General features: G+C 38.1%; 1 protein-coding gene across 1 annotated transcript in view; it reads right to left on the bottom strand.

The window, feature by feature from the left end:
* Positions 1 to 20,893, bottom strand: part of FLRT2 (fibronectin leucine rich transmembrane protein 2) — a 75,818-nt gene that overhangs the window by 47,981 nt on the left and 6,944 nt on the right. The gene's annotated exons all lie outside the window — the stretch shown is intronic.

Raw genomic sequence — 20,893 nt, 5'->3', positions numbered from 1 at the left:
TTTAGGCCAGTAGCTTGGTCTAAAATATGCCAGCACTATAATCCATTAAATAATTCCATTGTAATATAAGTTTACTAAAGGGAATGAAAATGACAGTATAGAAACAAAATAAAACCAAGTAAACTATAAATAAAATCTGAGGAGAAAGCCAGACCTCATTTCCAGCTATTTGCACCAAAGAGCATGATGATAGTGTACACAATTGCTGTACCTCACTAAGCAGCGTTTTGACAGGTTTTGTTTGTGTTGTAAAAGATTCAGACTAATATAATCTGTCCTATATTCTGGCAAATTTTAAAATAAACAAACAAACAAATATGGTGTGAAGGTATTTCATTTCTGTTCCATCACCAGAAACTCAAATCTACCAGGAGATCTATATCTTCCTTCTTCAAGTACCAACAGAGTTATTTAGGTTCTCCTTTATCATAACTTTTTCACTTGAAGAAAAGGAGTACTTGTGGCACCTTAGAGACTAACCAATTTATTTGAGCATAAGCTTTCCTGAGCTACAGCTCACTTCATCGGCCTCCGATGAAGTGAGCTGTAGCTCAGGAAAGCTTATGCTCAAATAAATTGGTTAGTCTCTAAGGTGCCACAAGTACTCCTTTTCTTTTTGAGAATATAGACTAACACGGCTGTTACTCTGAAATTTTTCACTTGAGTTTTTCTTCTTTTTTTAAAACTTACTCATTTTAGAACAAATACCATTCACAAGCTCCAAATGTCTCAGGCTCCCCCTCCCACCACACACAATGTTTTAGAACATATATAAATCACTGACTACTCCACCTGGATGCTGGCTCCTTGATGCCCTTAAGACTTTTATGATAGTACTAATGATATTCTTCTAATCATATGCCTTTGCTTTTATAGCATTTCCACTGAGTTGCTTTTCTTTCCTCCAAATACCCTACAAGTATTTCAAACAACAATAGTGATTTTTTTTATTTAACACATATATTTTTAAACCAAAAATGCAAGAGTTGGTAACGCTGACAGGTATATTTCCCCGGTACATTTTTGATACTGCCACTGACATTAAATCTAACTAAGGTGCTTACATTACTAAGATAATGTTATTGCTATTAATAGTCTTGAAGAACTGCTGCATTTGGAGCCACTGCATAAAGTCATGGATGGCTGTATAAAGGTCATTACTTTTATAGGTAGAACATTAAAAAGAACAGGAAACTCCACACATATGACTTTGTACTACTGTACATTTACCTTCAAAGGGCCAGAAATGAATTTGACAGGAACAGTACTTGTGAGAAATATAATACTATATAAATGACACTACGGTGCAAGCTAAGTTTATGACTATATAAATATTGATGTTATTAATGCCACCTAGAGTATGCAAGTACAAAATATACCACCACATATTGTATGTAGTGTAGCAGTTTATGTCAGTGAGGCATTACTTCTGTTGCAATAAGATCTGTTTTAAAAAGATTTATTGCATTTAAGCTCCATGAGAGAAAAAGAGAGGGAGAGAGGTGTATATGGGGGTATGTGTGCAGAACTTGATAACAAAAAAGACCATCACATTTCCCCTTAAGTTTATTGCTACACTATTCTGCATGGCAATCTAATAATGGTGGATTTGGCATATCTACAACAGAAGCACAATCATCTCTTTACTTACATGTACCTGGCCTCATTAAAGTGAATGGGAGCTTGGGTGCTCATAAATGGTGGGTTGTTTGGACCCCATGGATATTGGATCTGGAATATATACATAACAGATCATATCAGCTGGAGTTTGGAGAAGAACTCTGTCAAAGGACAATGATCTCCTTGGCTCCATTATTCTCTCAATTACTCATACATAGCTCTCATTGGAGACAAAGACACTGAAGTTCGGGCATGGCTTTTTGAAGCAGGAGATCTGAATCCTGTGAAAACCTTCTATCCTGCAGACTTCATTACCGCTACGCCAAATGACTAACATAGATTTAATCATTTTTATCATAAAATCATAGAAATTAGACTTTAAATGCCAACTACATCAACCTCTATCATTCCAGGCTTGTTTCCAACACTGTTTGCCAGTGCTTTGCCATGTCTAAATCTAATTGTGTCCAGCAATAGGGCTTCCACAAGTTCCCTTTGGAGACTGTTCCACAGATCTCACCATTAGGAAAATTATCCTGATATTCAGCTTAGTTGAAAACAGTTACAAAGGAAGGAAATTAGAGATACTGTAGTGAAAAAAAGTCCAGATTTTCAAAGCTTCTGAATACTCAGCAGCTCCCTTTCATTTCAATGTGATCTTCTGGAGACCTAACGCTTTTGAAAATCAGGTTATATAGGGTCCCAATTATTTCAAGGGGATGACTTACATGCTTAATCAGGGCTTATCTATGGTGAAACATGTGCTTAGGAGCCTACTTTTAGGCACCCATTTGTGAAACTCTTGGCCAACATCTGTTAAGTTCCAAATTATTGTTACTTATGGTATGTTGACGGTTGCTGAGAAAAACCCACCATTGATGCTCTGGAAAATGTACAATAACGTTGTACACCAGTCAAGATTACATCTACCTTTTATACATTTTTTTCATTCTGACTTTGGGGTATCTTCTCGTCTCAGCATGTATATATGTGCCATTAATGTAACAGGTATCAAGGAGTGAATAACGTATACCTTGTTAGATGGCTGGTGGAACTTTGCAGTGGACTTACAATCTTACTGATACAAAGCAGCCGGATGAATACTCTTTTGCATATGAGAAAAAATGTAAAGAACTCAATGTCTTAACCTTTATAATAAATTACTAATAAAAGAAAGAGTTCAAATATTTCTGCTGCTTGGATTTTATACTTTTAGTGCATTTCATGAATGATGTGGAAGGTGACAAGGTTACAGTTAAAACTGGGAGAATAATATAGTAATAGGGGTTTTACAATTTTCACAGCGGAGAAGCCAAAGTAAAAGTGCCTCTCATTTTATAATTCCCTATAGAAGTCATAGTCAGCCATCCCACACACAGGATAAGAACTCAAGGTGTGAAATCCTGGCCCCATTGCACCATTGAAGTCCACGTGCGTTGGTTCATTGACCTTATTGAATATGTTTACACAGCCCACAGCAGTGAGCCTCCCAATCAGAGCCAATAAATTCGGGCTTTGCAGGGCTCACTCTAGCCCACTAAATATAGCTGTGTAGATAGTCCTTTGAAGTAGCAGCTTGGGCTAGAGCTGGGCTCTGAAGCCTAGGAAGGGAAATTGGTTTCAGAGCCTGAGCTAGAACTTAAAGCACTGTCTACACTGCTACTTTTAGAATATTAGCATGAGCCCTGCTAGCTCAAGCCTGTTGACCTGGGCTAGGAGGCTTACTTTTGTGGGCTGTGTAGACATACCCATTGGGGCCATTATTTCACTCAGGGCCTTTGACTCCAGAAACACAGATTATTGTCACTTGTGTTAAATAATGAATTTAAAGTTCACACTTAGATATTATAGTTCTGGTGGTCAGATATGTGCCCAGACAGACAGACACTAATTATTGAAAAAGATTGAATGTTATATATGATTATAATGCATAATTAGTGCGGTGCAGGAACTGGAAATTCCATTTCACAGAAAATTCCACAATTTCAGAAAAAAAATTCATTCCAGATCAGAAGAAAAATAAATAATTTTGAAAGTTTTCATGAAATCAAAATATTTCAATTGTCTTTTGACTTAAAAAGAAAAAGAAAAGAAATATTAAATGAAAAGTAATTTCACAATGAAAAATCAAAATGTTCCATTCTGAAATTGTCCTTATTGAAGCACTTTTTAAAAAAAGTTGTTTCAAAATAAAATTTCAACAAAAGTGATACATTCCTATGGGAAGTTTTGATTTTGTCGAAATGGCGTTTTCCAACAGAAAAATGTTCTTTCACAAAATTTTCAGCCAGCTGTACTCATGATGCTAAAGCCATAGGTCAAATTGATGACCTTAGGTAAAGCTAAAGGCTTGTCTACACTGGCACGCTAAATCAGTGCCACTGCAATCGGTGGTATCAGTGTTGATTTAGCGGGTGTGGTGAAGACACAATAAGTCAATGGCAGAGCACTATCCCGTCAATTTCAGTACTCCACCTTTCCAAGAGGCGGAAGCTAAGTCAGCAGGAGAGTATTTCCTTAAGCAGCAGTGTAGACCAGGCCTAAAAGAAATTACCTAACTAGTGTTATATGCTTTTTTTCTTCTACCCCGAATAATCTAGGAAGATTTTGCAGCTGACTAGTCATACATTCATAGTGCCAGATTCTGCACTGGTGTGAATCAGCATAGCTCCAGAAAGCCAACAGACGTATGCCAATATACACCAGCTAAGAATCTGACTTAACATGTGTAAATTACACAGTGCATATGCTAATATCAGATTAGCTGGAAATGGGTATCGGAACATCCACTTCTCCTGAGTGTACTCAGGCATACTCTAATTATTTGATTTACCAAGAGATAAATCAGTAGCTGGCTGCTATATTTTTATGCCACTCATGAAATTACTGACTCGGTAAGGCAATGGCAGATACTGCAGTGCAATCTCTCAGGTCTTACTTTTAGAGACAGAATACCCAGCACTGATATAACTACTCAACAGGATGCACCAGGGCATTGGGTCTGAGGTGCATCAGCTGGCAAAAGCCCTCAGAGAAATACTTCAATATTCATTTGGGAAATTATCTGTGGCCCTTCTCTTGTCCGGTGACCTGGTTTCATGCTGAAAGCTTTAGGCTAGGAAAAGAGTAACAATGTAATTTTGCTTCAAATGAACAAAAAACAAAGCTCTTGTAGGAACATAGAAAGGCTTATCCTTTGAAAATGTATTGCAATGCCTCCCATGTTTCTGGAAGGAAAACATTTTGGTAGTCTATATTTTACCACTGTTTCATTTAATAATGCAGATCAACATTCATCCAGGGAGATCTTTCTGTGCTTTAATTCACATTGTATGTCTGCCAACTTGCTGTCTCTTCTTATGACTCCTATTGTTTGCCAGTTATTTTGTGGACCATGCCAGTAATGCCACTGCAATTAAAGAGCGAACTGGCATTTTCATGAGAAACCTGGATTTTTAGCAGGGGGGATGAAGTGGTTTCTCCCCATTTCAAACAGGCTTAGATTTAAACTTTAGCATATCTGAATGAATGCTTTCCAGTGAGATCTATCTCAGAGAGAACCTGGCATCATTATGTGTAATGTTACCTTTTGTACATGATAAAGACATATGCAAATCATGTGCGGTGACTGCAATTTAAAATACATCAAAAAGGCCAGATCCTGTGAGCTGCTTAACATGTTCAAAACCAATTGACTTTAACTGGAGTTAAAGGTGCTCAGCATCCTGCAGGACTGGGGCTCAGTTGTAGACAAAGGATTGTTTCTTCTGGTGGCTCTGAAAAATGAGTGTAGGTGCACCATTCTCAAGGCTTATGGGAAATAAATTCACTCTCTGGTGTAAGCAAAATCAGCTCAGGCTTATGGACAATAAATTCAGTCCCTGGCATAAGCAAACTAAGTTTGGATTAAATTCTCACATACAGTATTCTACGTACACTGCAATCAATGGAATTACTCTAATATAACTGCAAACAGAATCTGGCCTTGAGAAAACAGCAGTGACAACTTTAGGGACACTGAAACTCATTCTAGCTCCACTAATTAGTTTATGCTGATAAAGTGCTCCCACAATGCAAAATGCTATGTAAGTGTTAAGGTTTATTATTATTATTCCTCTTTTAAGGTCTCCCCAGGTCTTTGCTGTGGCTGCTGGTCCGTTACACAAAGTCCTGCTCCCATATGCCACCAGCCCTCTTTTTGCTTGTGCACTGCAAACACCAAGGCAGTGAAGCAGCAGTTTCCCAGACATAGACCCTGCCCGAGGAAGAGTAATTCTGTTAAGTTACCAGCTGTGAATGGTGCCTGGAAGACATCTATGTATAACACTTCCCTGGAGTTCAATGAGAATTCTGTACAGAGAGGGCATGCAGTATCTGCTTTCATTGTACAATAGGAACGACACCCATTCATATTTTCTGAGTCTTTACAATTTTCATCCTCTATCTCAAACCACAGGGGGCCTATAGTCTATGTTCTGAGATATCTAGGTCCTGTACACAGTTTAATGTGTTTGTGAAGGCCTTTCTCGGCCTCGTTTGTGTCTCAGCTTTAGCATGATTTTAAATTAGGTTTGTTGAACTGAATATTCTGGGCTAGATTGTTTCTTTAAGGCGCAGCCTTGGGCTCGCTACTGGTGGTGCTGAACTACTTTGCCCCAAGGGAAGCTCCTGAAAGTATTATGTGACAGGGCAGAACTGAGCACCCTGGTTAACTCAGGTTTGTGCATCTTGCTCCTTTGTTTTCCTGGCCTGCTCTGTGACGCACTGCAGCAGAGGGGAAGGGGATGGGACACAGGGCTATGTCCTTGCTTCCTCTCAGCCCCCATTGCAGTGCATGGAGGGAGCAGTTCATCTTTTCTTCCCAGAGCACAGAGACTCCTGTTGCCCAGGCAAGGGATGGAGGAACCCATGTGCACCCATGTAAGATCCCAATTATAATATTGTCCATTGTTAGCAAACGTGCCCTTGGCTACACCCCTTCATTTTAAAATATTGGTCACTCTGCCACTGAATTTTAAAAGTTACCACTGAATAAGCAATAGAAAGAAAATTATGTGTAGGTCCTATATATAAATAAAGCTTGCAAATGACTGATGCATTGCATGATCACACGGCATCTGCAAGCACATTGATTAGTTTAATATATGGAGCATATAAGCATCTCTCCTGTCACCTCTCTTTATTCCTCACAGTATTTCCATCGGCACCTGCTATTCCAGTTCAGGGCTTTCACATAGCTCCACCACTGCACTGCAGTCCTGGTCTCCAGTAGTGCTGAATCTTTCCTGGAGTCAGACTGCTAATTTTTCTGTATTATACAATATTTTTCTGATGTAGATACATATCCACCATCAACATGGATGAGATCCCTAAGCTCCTTTTTATCTATTCTTTAAGTAAAGATTTGAAACTAGGGGCCAGAGTCTTCCCTCAATTATAGCTGTGTGAATTTTGAAGTAATTGCACAGGCTTTGTTGGAGTTAATCTGCATCATTGTAAATAAGAGAAGATTTTAAGTATTGTTAGTAAAACTCTGGTTTTCATTCCTCTACCTTCATGTCTGCACTTACTGGCCTTTTGCCTTTATCAGGACCTGAAGTCTCATAGGATTTAAATTATATTGAGAGAATAATTCTCAGCTGTGCCAGGTAAGTATTATGAGATAATGAGAAAAGTGATTAATACGCACCATTGCATTCTCTGTGTTGCAGCACATATGAAAAAAATGCACTTATACATACATACTCGCAAAAACTCACACTCTGACGCAAAGCATGTTGGTGGGAATAGCCTGCAAAGCAAGGAATTAACTGCATGCAAAACAATTAATTAGATTTTTAGAGATAAGAAAAAAAGATTTTCCTCTTGCCAGATCAACCCAGAGCTTTTCTTAACGGCGTACATTAAGCCAGTTTTGTCCATATATCTATAAGTGATCCTGGATACTCTTTCCTGGTTCAGTTCTCACACATGAGAAATGTTGGGATAGACAAAATCACAGGCCCATGTAAGCAGATCTCTTGTATGTTGTCAAGAAGACCAGTATATTTATGGCTATGAATGCAATGATTTTGATAGTCAGGAGGTGCTGTGAATTTGGGAGGGTGGGGGAAGATAAAAATACTGTTCATTCTAGTTTTAAAAGATTAACAGTAGGAATTTGGAGCACTAATAATTACAGCTGTAATTTGATGTCTAACTAATCAGTCTATTATTAGGTCACTAGGTGTCTGAATATTATCCATTGCTCCCACAAATAATTGTCAGCAATAAAAATACTAACAGATTTATTTCGGCACAAGCTTTCATGGGTAAAAAGCCCCCACTTCCTCAGATGCCACAAAAGCTTATGCCCAAATAAATCTGTTAGTCTTTAAGGTGCCACTGGACTCCTCGTTGTTTTTGTGGATACAGACTAACACAGCTACCCGTCTTATACTTGTCAGTACTAACTTGCAAGTGCAGGGAAGGGATTCTTGACCTTAAAACTCTGCCTATGTCCATAGGTTTCCCATTGCATATATAGATGACACTCGGGATGAAAAAAATATTCTTTCAGCACATAAAAAATACTCCAGTATTCTACTCTTTTGGTCCATGCACTTCAATTTTACAAAGTGGCATCAGGATACTACAGTAATGAGTATGATATAAGAACCTAAATAAATAGAATAGAATAGAATAGAATAGAATAGAGCAGGATTTGCCTAATTTAGCCACAATGATTTTAGCCCTGACTAACAAAATAGTAGTTTTTATACAATCAATATTGAATTAAAATGTCCTAATCTTCACTCTCCTAGGTTATCTACACCTTGGATATCCTTTGAGTCTGTGATGGCAATGGCCAACCAGTTTTTACCTACTAAGCCCTCTCCCCAGCTACCAGTTAGCAAAACCACCCATGCTTTGCTTCCCACTGCTGTTTCACAGCTGTGATACAAAGTCTTGCCTTAAATTCTAAAGTTAAACATTCTCTCACAAAGTAGCAGCGTTGCTTTTGTGTGTTATTGACAGATGGATTATCTTTAGCATCATAACAGCAAGTTGCTCACATGGTTAATATCTCACTTAGACAACTCTATATCAGAATACAGACACCTCCAGTTTTAATTGAACTAAAAGGAAGTAGCAAATGAGTAGAGGACATCTGCTATCTTCCTCTCCCCGCCCCTCCCAATAGTGTTCCTATGGCAAGACAAAGTATTTAATTCACTAAAACCGATCAGTTACAATTTAATACAAGTGCCAAATGTCTAGAGCTGCATCGATAAAATCATTATGTCTGCAGACTTCTGACACAAGGAGATGAAGGTTAGGCCAGTAAATTTTTCAAAGGCTTATTATATGCCCATGCTGATCAAATGCACATGAGAAGCAAGACTTAATAGATGTAGCAACGGAGGAGAGCCTAAAAATGTCACAGAAAATCCATGAATTGCAAAGGATCTAGCAATTGTTATAAAACTGATATAAGAAACATGAATTAAAAGATACAAAGATCCCTCAGTAAATTAAATTACTAAATTCTACATTTCTTTCTGAAGTCTGCAAGCTACCCAGAGAAAACTATTAGGACAATGCTAAAATTGATCTTAAATGATCTCCAGGTGAAAAGTCCCAGCATCTACTTGAGTCCATGGCCTTGAGTTAGAAGGGGAAAAGGGTTTGTCTTCACAAAACAGACAAATAATACTATTCACCATTGTGTTTAGAGTGAAAGAATGATGCTATATTCACAGCCCTGAAGCCTAAAGTCCTCTGTTTATTTAAAGGACAAAAAGGGCAGAAATAGTTGCAGTGGAAGCTTCCAGAATACATCTCCTCTCCAATGCAAATACACCTCACTAAGGACGAAGGAAGGATGGTCTTGTGGATGAGACATTGGAACTGGACACAAAATTCAGTTATGATACTTTTCTTGGACTAAAGAAAAACATACTGACAGAAAATATATAGAAAATTTATATTGTTCTATTTTTTATTCATGCCTGGTTTTATGGAACACAGAAGAGAAGACTTCTGAAAATCTGCCAGAATGCAGGTTTCTTACAAACACATGAAAAGATTTTTAAAAAAAACTATTCTAGGTGCATTTTAGTGTTTTGAAAATGGGAGACACATAATAATGAATCAGGCATAGTATGGCCAGGTACACAAGTTTCCTGAGGCACTGCCAATGCAGCTCATTCACACACCTGTCTTGAAACCGTTCAATGGTTCTAATTTGTGAAGTGCTTTTCCCATGTAGGAAAATATCCACTACAGGCTTAGCTGAGATGAGCCAAACTCTTTTCATTTGTAATTTAAATCATCCTGGAACATGGATCTCATAGTATGAATGGCTAGTGTATTAACCCACACAGTGATACCTTTCCATTGGCCTTTTCCCCCTATCTCTTTTAGGGCTATAGTAACTGGATCCTGGTCACACTCTACAAGATTGCCTGGCACCAAGTACACATGCATATTGTCCCAGATACTACTGACAGTCCCTGGAGAACACACAAATCATATAACTGACAAAGCCTCATACGCACAACAGGTACCTCCATCAATAGGATATCCTTACTCCTGAAGGGTCGGTTCCCTTCTCCTTATGAACCCATAACTGGCATTGACATAAGAGGGAATTTGTACTGCCTAAAGAAAGAGATCCCTACACACAATGTAGATTTAATCCATTGTATGCACCACTTTTCATCACTTCACTGTGTTTAGAATGCAATGTCAGGTTCTACCTGGCCTTCAACTGGGGGGGCGGAAAGAGAGATCTCATAACATCCTTACAGATTTTGATCAACATTTGACCTACCAGGGATTTAATCAACAGGACAGCATGAAACAGGAAATAACATGACAATGCTATATGTTTAAGTGCATGATGATAACTTCTTTTAGCAATTTACTTATCAAGAAGAAGCAATAACTACAAATTTTAGCATTGTTTTCATCCTTTGCGGCCCCAGTGTACTATCTCCAGCTTTCTTCTGATTTAAATGGAATTCTTTTTAATGTCAAATGAGAGGCTTAATGACACTAGAAATCTATCTGGCTCTAGGAAAGTAGGTGCCATATATCAAAATCATCAAGAGTCTGAAATCAATTTACAAGAAATGTTGTTAGGTTATAAATTATGTATTTTAAATAACATATTTATTTAATTAGTATGAGTCATATCATGCCCCTTTGATCCACATATGTGGGGTGGACTTTCTGTACACAGATCTCCCATGTTTTCAAGGAAAGGTAGGGATCAGCTATATCTCTGCCATTATCCCCCCTACGTCCCAGATACTACAGAGACCTTTCAAGGAAGTATGCCTAGGAAGGGAGAACGAGGAGGTAGAATAGGGTTAGGGATGGGGACACAGAATAACCCACCAACCTGGTAAGGAGTCACATCTGAAGTTAATAGAACCTGATACTATGTGCTCATTCCTCAAGAGAATGATTTGGGGGAATCTCACAGACTTTTCCTCCTCTCTTGACTCCAACCTTTTTTCTTTTACTTTTTTTTGGGGAGGGGTGGGGCGAATGGGTTATTAGTAACAGCTTACATTATTAAAACTGTGGACATTATGAAACTCAGATGTACTTGTTGCTTTGAACACTGATTGTTTACCTCTTCATTTCACCGGGCTTGGCCAGTCATTACAGATTACTCACTTTCATCCTGTTTTCCCTGGTCATTTTCTAGCCACTTTCCCCGGCTGGCTCTCATCCTATACAGGTACAATGCTGCAGTGTTTGAGTTACAAACACAACATGGGCAATATTTAAATCCAAATAAAAAGATTGTTTAATTGGAATTTAAAATAAAAAATGAAATATTTGTTTTTATCTTAGCTTTTGTAAAAAACTTGGCTTTACAAAACCTAATTGAGGGTTCTAATTTGCCTAAAGAACTGGCAGCTTTATTCAACAGATCCTTTCTGGTTGGATGTCTATATACAACTAACTAAATACTTCCAAAGTCCTGTCTCATACTGTGTTGTGTAGAATAAGAGAGAGTCATACTATCTAAATATGAACATGCATCAATAAATTCACCCCAGTTAGTGCAAAGGAACATAAATTCCACCCCTTTAATGGTAAGGGCTGCTAAGCCTAGCATTTGTTTCCTTCCACGGCACAGTAGCTCTTCTTTCTGCCTGGCATGAGATGGGTGCACAAAGGTAATCTCTTGCCAATCATGGTCATCATTCAACCCAAACCAATACATAGATTATACTTACACAACTCCTTAAAATCCCTGACTGTTTTCTCACCAGATATAACACAAAGCAGCCTATGAACTCAGACCGATATTTTTGAAATTCGGTTATGTTTGTTTTCTTACTAATATTCAGGGAGTAGGTTAGGGTGTGGGACATCTTCTCTTGGTCGGTACATGTATAACCAAATCATCATCCTGCAACTTGTAAAATATGATTGCATAGGAGATAGTGGTAGTCTGCCCTAAGGGAAGTTCTGGATAATAGAGACTCATAATTAGAATTCCCATGTATTTGATTTAATACAGTTTCCATCAATGTCACAGAAATATGAGTGGTTGTGAAATTCAGAGTCATCATTGCCCTTAGAAACTGATTTATACACTTCCAACTTTGAAAAGGGCAAAGAACTCATACCAAAAAATTCCAGTCCGACTACTCCTTATCCTTAGGGTGGCTGCTGAAACTTATAGTAGTTCAAGATCTAGAGGTTTCAGTTGGTAGCACATGATCTACTTACGCTGATGCCCAATCCATCTACTTTTAATCAAACAGCCCCTTTATCTGTAAATCCCCAATCACAACATGAAGGATGTGTGGATCTGCTGATAAGAAATTTTTGCAGGAAAAGAGCATCTGGACAGATAACAGTTTTATTTCCAGGGCTGCTGGCAGGAACTCTAACACCTCATTTATTCCAGATGTATAAAGGTCCACTGTGTAGATCTGAGAGTAGAGCTGAGCATTTAACAGCTATGGTAACAGAATGTATACCCACACACCATATGTGATGGTAAATATCAAGTTAAAAGGATATTGATCATACTATCCCAATTTGGAATTAAAACAATTACCTTGTTAGCATTTAGTTTTCCATGGGGCCCGATTCTCTACTCTGTTACACTGGTTTTACATCTATGTAATGTGATATGATTTCAATGGAAATATACCAATCTGACCTTGGTATACCAGGGAGGCGACTCAGATCCATAGTCTTCCAAAGGAAATGATAGTAACCCAGCTGCATGAGTCATTTAAAACTGTACTGGACTAAGTACTACTTTTGGGAGCACTCCTGTATTGGCTATCACAGCAAAGTAGAGCAAAAAGGAGAATAGAAAAAACTGAAGATATCTTTTCCATCTCTAAATTCTGTGATAACACCTATGTAACCTAGTCCAATAAACAGTTATGTGGAAAGTATGAACTAATTAGACTCCAAAATCAGAAGGAAATGAACTTGCCAAATGAGCCTTTGTAATTCAAATTCGCTTAAAGGGTATTCTTTCTGCCCTAAATATAATTCTCTACACACAATATCATATACATGGAAGATTTTGTTAAAACAGTTCATGGATAAAGCAATTAAAGCAATAGTATGTTAGCTGGTCTGCTACAGAGATTATGAAAAGTATGTGTATATGGTGATGGGAGATCCAACACTGTTCACGGCATTCAGAGTACAAATTTGACAAAGAGAGATATACCTTATATTCTTTTATTGCCTATTTTCAAAGCTATAATAGTAGACACTTTTCTCTGAGTAAAGACTGTTATTGCGTTATACCCCACTGCTAAAGCTAGCGGTTCTGAAATTAATTTTGTCAAAAGGTGAAAGTAATTTCTCAGACAAAAAGTGTGTGCTACTGGCAGGATGCATTTTACAGTTTTCCGCTGAAGTGCAGATCAACTTAAAAAACAATAACAAAACAAAACAAAAGTGTCCTCCCTAAGCACTGTGGCGTAGAGCCAGAGCCAGATGTTTCAAAGGTCACTGTTGGGCATATACCAATTTGATACAAAGAGTTAAATGGCACAGTTTGAAAGGGCTTTTATTTATTCATTTATTCATGTAAGTGTGCTGCTGCATTCATGCAGTGTTACATGTATACCCATCTGCAGCATTAGACAACTTTGTTTTTAGACTGGCTTTGTTAATTTCATTTTAAAGGTACTGAAATGTATGCTGGACAATAACCCTTTTCAAATACATAATTGTACATAAATTTAAAAAGTGCAATTCATTTTCTGTGGGCACTTGTGAGGGGAAAATGTCTCAAGTGACATTTGAGACAGTTAAAACAAGACTGGATGATTTACAGAGGACAATCCTAAGCTAGACAAGATGACCTAATAGGTCTTCTCCATCTCTCTCTTTTATGATTCAGTGAATAATATGGGGCTAACAGTAGTAAATCAGTAAAGAGAGATGCAATATGCAACTGGAACATTACTATATTTGGTTGGAGTCTTCTAACTGTGATCCAGAGCAAACATTGGAAGTACTGATTTCACACCGCCTTAAGCATTTTTTCTATGCTTATTATTTATAATAAAGCAATCATTAACTTTTTCAACTGATAGGACTTAAGAAAGAAAATTCAGCCTGATGGAGCTTGTAAATAGCCCTGAAGGGATAAGGGATAAGACCAAAAGCTATCACAGGCCAAATCCAGCTCGGCCATTGTTTTCTAGGTGATTGCTCATGAAAATGAGGCAAACTAGATTTGGCCCAGGAAGCTAGTCACATAGGCTGGCGTAACTTAGCCCTGCAGAAACCTTTCAATGCTGGTGCAACTATCGTTCACACTCAGGGATGCCTTCACTCCCAGTCCAAAAACAAAATTACGATGAGATGCTAAAATACTGCTGACAAATATTCCCACTTTTACAGATACTCCAGCTCTTTAACTAACATAATTTCATATACAAAATAGTTCACTACATCCAGCTTGCCAATAAAAAAATAACCCAAAGAGAGCTTTGCAAACCTAAAGCCTGGCCTACACACAGCTTGTGTACAGGTATATAACTCTGTTGGTTAGGGGGTGCGGGATTTCACTGAAATAATTGTATAACCCCAGTGTGGACACAGTTATATCAGTATAAATGTGCATTGAGCCAGTGTAGATTACTCCCCTGTCAGTGTGGGCACGTTTATATTGATATTACTGTAACCACACTAGGGGAATTGTATTGCTTCAGCTATCCCAGTATAAAATCAACTTGCATATGTCAGGGTAGCAGGATTGGGCCCACAGTCAAAAAAAATTACGACATCGTTTTTCATCCATAGAGTTTTGTTTAGCAGTTGTATGTATCATTTTCTAGAGAGTCTACCAAATAAATCACCAAAAGCAAGGCACATAAATCCAGATGGAATGTTCATAGTGCTGACCTGACTCCCAATTCGACTGATATTAATGAGAGCTGAGAGCGCTCAGCACCAAGAAGACTCAACACCATGGTCTAGAAACTCACAGTAAAGAAAAAAAAATGTTTCTAAATTATCTTTTTCTTGGGGTTGCGTTTGTACTGACAAAATCAATTTAATATTTTTTTTTAACTGACAGTAACTTTACTCAATCATGAGAGGTTTTGTAGAACAGTTCAGAGGAGACATTCTTGAAAAAAAAACCATATCTTCACTGTAGTGTTGCACTTTCATTGTTACTGCAGTTGCTTTTCTTCTATGTGAAGAAAGTACAGGAGAGTAAAAGTGAGGGAAATGTTTGTAATTTTTAACCGAGGGGGCATTTTACCTTATGATTGCTACGTTGTGATCAAGTTGCAACCTATGACCCTGAGGATTGGTGTCTGTGTATCTACATCTTGCGTATCTATATAAAATACTAGAACACATGCAGTCAATTCTACATCTCACACAAGTAACCCTTATGCATGAGAGAAGTCTCATTTACTTCTATGGAACTACCCAAATAGCTAAGAACTATTTGTGTCACTAAATGGCGTAAGACTGTGCCTTTGGTTAAGAAGTGAAAAATTCTCTTTGCTCTAATTTAACTTTCCCTGTTGTTTTTTGATTAAGCAGTGATATGGGCTGCCAACTTCAGTAGGGAAAGACACAATCTTACAGTATGAGCCTATTTCAGTCCTGATAAGGTGCTGTTAATGCTTTCCATGCAGGGATCTGACCTTTTCTGGCTTTAATGGATCATGTAATATTTGTGTACAGTTTTTAATAGCTGCTGTGGGAGAAGTGCCTAGCACCAGCTTGCACAGGTATTACTGTAGGCAGAAATCACTGCGAGTAGACGCCCAATAGCTTTACCAGGAATTTTTTGATGGGAGGGGGTGATATTTTAAAATCATGCGGCCTAACCCTGCACTTCTCACTCAAATTCATTGATATTAACAGGAATCTTGCCTGAGCAAAAAGTGCAGAACAGGGCAGTTGGCTTATTTCATTATTTCAAAAGGCAACTGATTGGATGTCTGCCAGTCTGGGAGCTGTTTTATTTTTAGAGAATCCCAATTAAATTATACATAAAACAGCCTTTTGAACAGAGGAGAAATCATCCCTCTCCCCCCCACCCACCCCCCGCCACACACCTTCTGGCCCCCTCAATCCAAGTAGTTCTAATATGGTACCATTTGAGAAGAAGAGTGATAAAAGGAACAAAGGGTCCTCTCCTGCTTAACTCTTAGTCAGGATCTGGCCCCACATGAGTAAGGACTTGCAGGATCAGATTATCATGGGTATTTAAAGGTTATCGCTCCAAATATATTTCAGAATTATTCTTTTTGTTTTAATTTCTGTGACTGTGGTCTTTAACCCATAACTGTCACCAAGAATTACAATATTAATCAGTTGAATAGCTGGCCCATGATTAATAATTACGAAGGTGGCCTTTTGACTTGAAAGCCATGTCAGAAAATTTTCTGTGACCTTTCGGTACTCATGCTCTGTAAGGGCCAGATCCTCCAATGTGCCAATCAGCTCCTGTGACATGCAGCATACCCTTTGCCTTGCATGAACTTCAATGGGGGCTGAAGAGTGCTCAGCACCTTGCAGGATTGAGCAGGATGGACCTGATCCTGCATCGTTGGAAGTTTATGGGAGTTTTGCCTGAACAAGGTCTGCGGGGTCAATTTCAATGACATTGGTCTCTTGAATGAACCACAAGGTCTGCACACTTATATAAATACATCCTCACCTTAAACTAAGTCAAAGAAGGTTTCTTTTAAAATACATTAATAACATTTGAGGTAAAACATACGGAAGACCTTTAAGCAATAGAACTACGAGCACAAGATTTCTTTTTCTTTTTTAAAAATGATGTTTGCAGAACTCTTTATGCATCATTAAGTTTTCTGGAATCCTAACCACAGCATGATGGATTTGTTTTAAAAGGTTCTAGTATTTAGTTTAGATTCACTTCAAAGGGCCATGTCAGAAAGAAGAAAATAAAGGCAGTTAGTTGCGTAAATCACAAGTAAAAAAATGAGAGGGAACATGAAGGTTCCAACAACTTTGCCATCAACTGAAAATAACAAAGTTTATTGTACTAATACAAGATTTTACTGTTCGATGCAACTAGAATATATTTGTTGAAGGGAGAATAGTTTTTATTTAAAATATTTTTCATAGGGTTAGTGGTGGCGGTTCTGCTGGGTTTTTTAAATCAGTTTGTTTTAATAAAACAGCTCAAAAAAGGAATAGGGTTTAATAATTATGCTTAGCGGTCATTTTTCTTTGTCAGTTGATTGAAAGGACAAGGTAAAACATTGCTCGAGGGGAAATAAACCTAGTGTCTTCAATATATGCTAATTTAGCCTTCTTTAAAATAGTAACTTTACTGTTGTATCTTTCTGCTCCATTTAAATAAAGAACACAAATATTTTCCACAAGTAAATGCAGATCTGTATATTTCTACTGCAAATATAAGCTCTTTTAATTTCTTTAGCAAATAAATAAATAAAAAAACACATAAAAGCTCCTGAGTAAAGACTGCCCAAGGGGAGGGAGGAAAAAAAAAACTCCTAAAACCACCATATTACCAAACATTAATGCACCAAATACAATCTGGAACATGTCAAACAATGGTGTCCACCCACCTAAGAAATGTGCTAATCTAAATCCTCCGTTGCTGTTAACAATAATTAACTAAAACATGAAATATGAATATGGATCCAAGCAAGAGACAAATTAGTATTGAGAAACTGTGTTTAATAATCACCTAAAAGAGACCATCTGTTTATAAAGACCCCTTTTTCCTTGATCTCTGACATGTATTCATAATATAGACACAGCTGGATTTTTTTTTCCTTTTATAAATACCCTGATACTATAAAGTCCTACCTACAGTATATCTGGTATGAATGTTTGTCTCAAGTTTCAGTTGTTATGTCAGCACTCTGGGGCAATAAAATTTCACTTACAATCATCAGGCTTTGGAGTAAGTATTAAAACATCAGATGGACGGCACTGCTTTCTTTATTGGCATAGGGCAGTACTTGATTAATTTTTTTAACACTGATCGTATTCTCAGTGCTCTCTGGAATAGGTGTCTAGATGTCTCCTGTTCTTTAAATTACTAGTACAGTCCTTACGGGGACTTGGGTTTGTTTTGTTTGTTTAAATAGTTGTTATATTACATTACCAACAGAGGACACTACTTTGGGAAGACTGAAGGAAAGTTAGGTGACTTCTAGGTATCCAAAAACAAAGCAATTCATATACCATGTTTTCAATCTACTTTAGAGAAGAAAAGAGAGGGAAAAAACACACACCATTGATCCTACACTTCTCACAGATAGAGGTCACTAATGGACTGAATTTGAATCAATGTGGTAGAAACCGCAAAGTTATATGGAAGTAATCTAGGGAAAAATGAACTCATTTTGAGATTAAAGAAGAGGTAGCAGAGATGATTAAGAAAAGCCCTCACCTTCACAGAAACAATGTTATCCTAAAGCCACCCTCTTTCCAGTCTGTTAAATAGACAGTGCCATAATGGGAAAGCCTGATAGAGTTGGACATTTGAATCCCTGCTTGTTTTTGAGTTTGTAAACCTCAGTTTACCTTTTTCTTCTGTTAAAAAGTATGGAAAAATCAAACCTGATAAGAAGCTACACTTTGGAGATCTCCTATTTTAAGCAATTCAAGACTAGTACATTCTTGATTCTGGATTGAAACCATAGCCCATGTAATGCAGATTCCAACTGGGAGGGTGTAGAGTTGCTATAGGGTGATATGCCTAAATCCTAAATCAAGCTATCCAACAGGCCAGGATATAAATGTGACCTGTAACAGTGACTCAGATTAGATCCAGACAGAGGCAAACCAGGATAAAATATCAACATAAGAAATATAGGGTGTATGTGTGTGTGTCAGGAGGGAATCTTTTTAGAATACCATGTGCATTCCAACACAATTCCTCTTTGTTACAGCCTTGGACTTTGAAAACTGTGAGGAGTGTTCTAATCACAGATAATTTTACAAGCACTGCATTAACACGGAGATTAGAATTGCTTCATTTACACAGTTTCTGGCCTGCATGATCATTCTTTTAACTGCCTGGTTACCCAGTCAGGAGGGAGAACAGCAATTTAGACAGAAATTCCTCTACAAATAGAGAAGTTCAAGGTGCATATGCAATGCCCCATCATAGCCCAGTAGCAGGGGCTAGTTGCATAGATATTTTGCAATGTTTCATTCTGGATTCATTTTCAAGAGCAACATCAACCTGGAATAAATCAGTATTGTATTTATTTATTTTTTTCTACAAGTCACTTTTAAAATTTAGTAATCCTGGCTTTTAGACGCATCTGTTGTATCACGGTGCTGCAGAGCCATGCCCCAATGACAGCCATGCACATTACGACTCTTTATTTCAAAGAGAGAGAGAAAAAAAAAAGATTTATTGGTGCGGTACCTTTAAATTAATTTGGAAAAATGACAGAAGGCTAGTGCTGTTCTCCCCCCCCCCCCCCCCCGCCATGCACACTTTCATTTCCATATAGATATAAAGCCCTCTCAGTGACTTTTCTCTGAATTCATGATTGAATAAAAGGTGCCTTTGGGTAAAAATCACATTATTCAATGAAGCCATGAATGAGGTGCATGGGAGGTTTAGGGGTTGTTGGGTTTTTTTTCTGAGTAAAGACTGCAGGATTCGGCTCCACACGTTAGCTCAAGCTTGAGATCTATTAGATTCTATTAGTTTGCAAGCTCTGAGAAGTTAGATGCAGTAGATAAAAGTGTGTGTGTGTGAGAGAGAGAGAGAGAGAGCGCTCTGACTGGGTTTAGTATCTCTCCCGCTTCCCAGAAAATGCAACCAGCCTCTTCTTTTCTGTTTAGCAGTGGCTCTGCATGACCAAAAAGCAGCATCTGCTTTACAGCCGGTGTTTTGTTTTTGTTTTTATCCTCACACGATGGAGAGGTGTTTTGTTTTTTGTTTGTTTGTTTGTTTGTTTGTTTTAAAATCATCATGATTTGACTATTTACATTAGAGGCTGCTGTCTATTTGGAAGACTTGATGCAATTTTTTCTCTCTTGCTCTCACTCATGCACCCACCCCTGGTCATGTCGCTGTAGGGATCTGATGAATTCTGATGCTTGTACAGTTAGTTCCCTTTTCTCCCCTTGGCTGTTCATTTGGATTTCTTAATGCTTGTCAGCAGCGAGCAATCTGCCATCTCCTCCGAACCTAGCTCATCTGTTAAAATTCCAGTTGCCAAAAAGATCCCCCCCTCCCGCTGCCCCCCAAAATAATCAAACACCACTCGAGATCATAACTCAGAGGTTCGTTTCTACAGATCTTCTAGGTGTTTTCTTTGAAAGCTGGAGCCTTGTTTCTCGATCATGGGGAGGTTGGGGTGCACATACGTGCCCGGGGAGGGGGGTTGTTTTTTATATGGATGCTAAAATGGTAGCGGACAATCTATGGTCATCAAAATGATTTGCGATGATGAGGATGAAAGCTTTGAGATCTACTCAGAATACACTCTGATTGAAACAAACCAAGGCCAGGAAACTTACACTGAAATTCACTAACAGGCGTAAAATAGCCGAGCAACCCTCCTGACACTTGTCACATACCATTCATAAATGTGTGTGTGTGTGTGTGTGTGTGTGTTTCACACACACACACACGGTCTCTAATGAGATGGAGGGTGATATTTCTAGTATAGAACCCGATCCTGGATCATTAACTTCTTACCTCCTTCTATTGAGGTGGGGGGTAGCTGCAAACTACTGGGGAACTGGAATTAGCAGGGAGGAAAAGGGGAGAAATGAAATCTCATCCGTA

The sequence above is a fragment of the Chelonia mydas genome, chromosome 6, assembly GCF_015237465.2.
Source record: "Chelonia mydas isolate rCheMyd1 chromosome 6, rCheMyd1.pri.v2, whole genome shotgun sequence".
Lineage (NCBI taxonomy): Eukaryota > Metazoa > Chordata > Testudines > Cheloniidae > Chelonia > Chelonia mydas.
The sequence above is the reverse complement of the archived record's forward strand: the minus strand, read 5'-3'. Positions and strand labels throughout refer to the sequence as shown.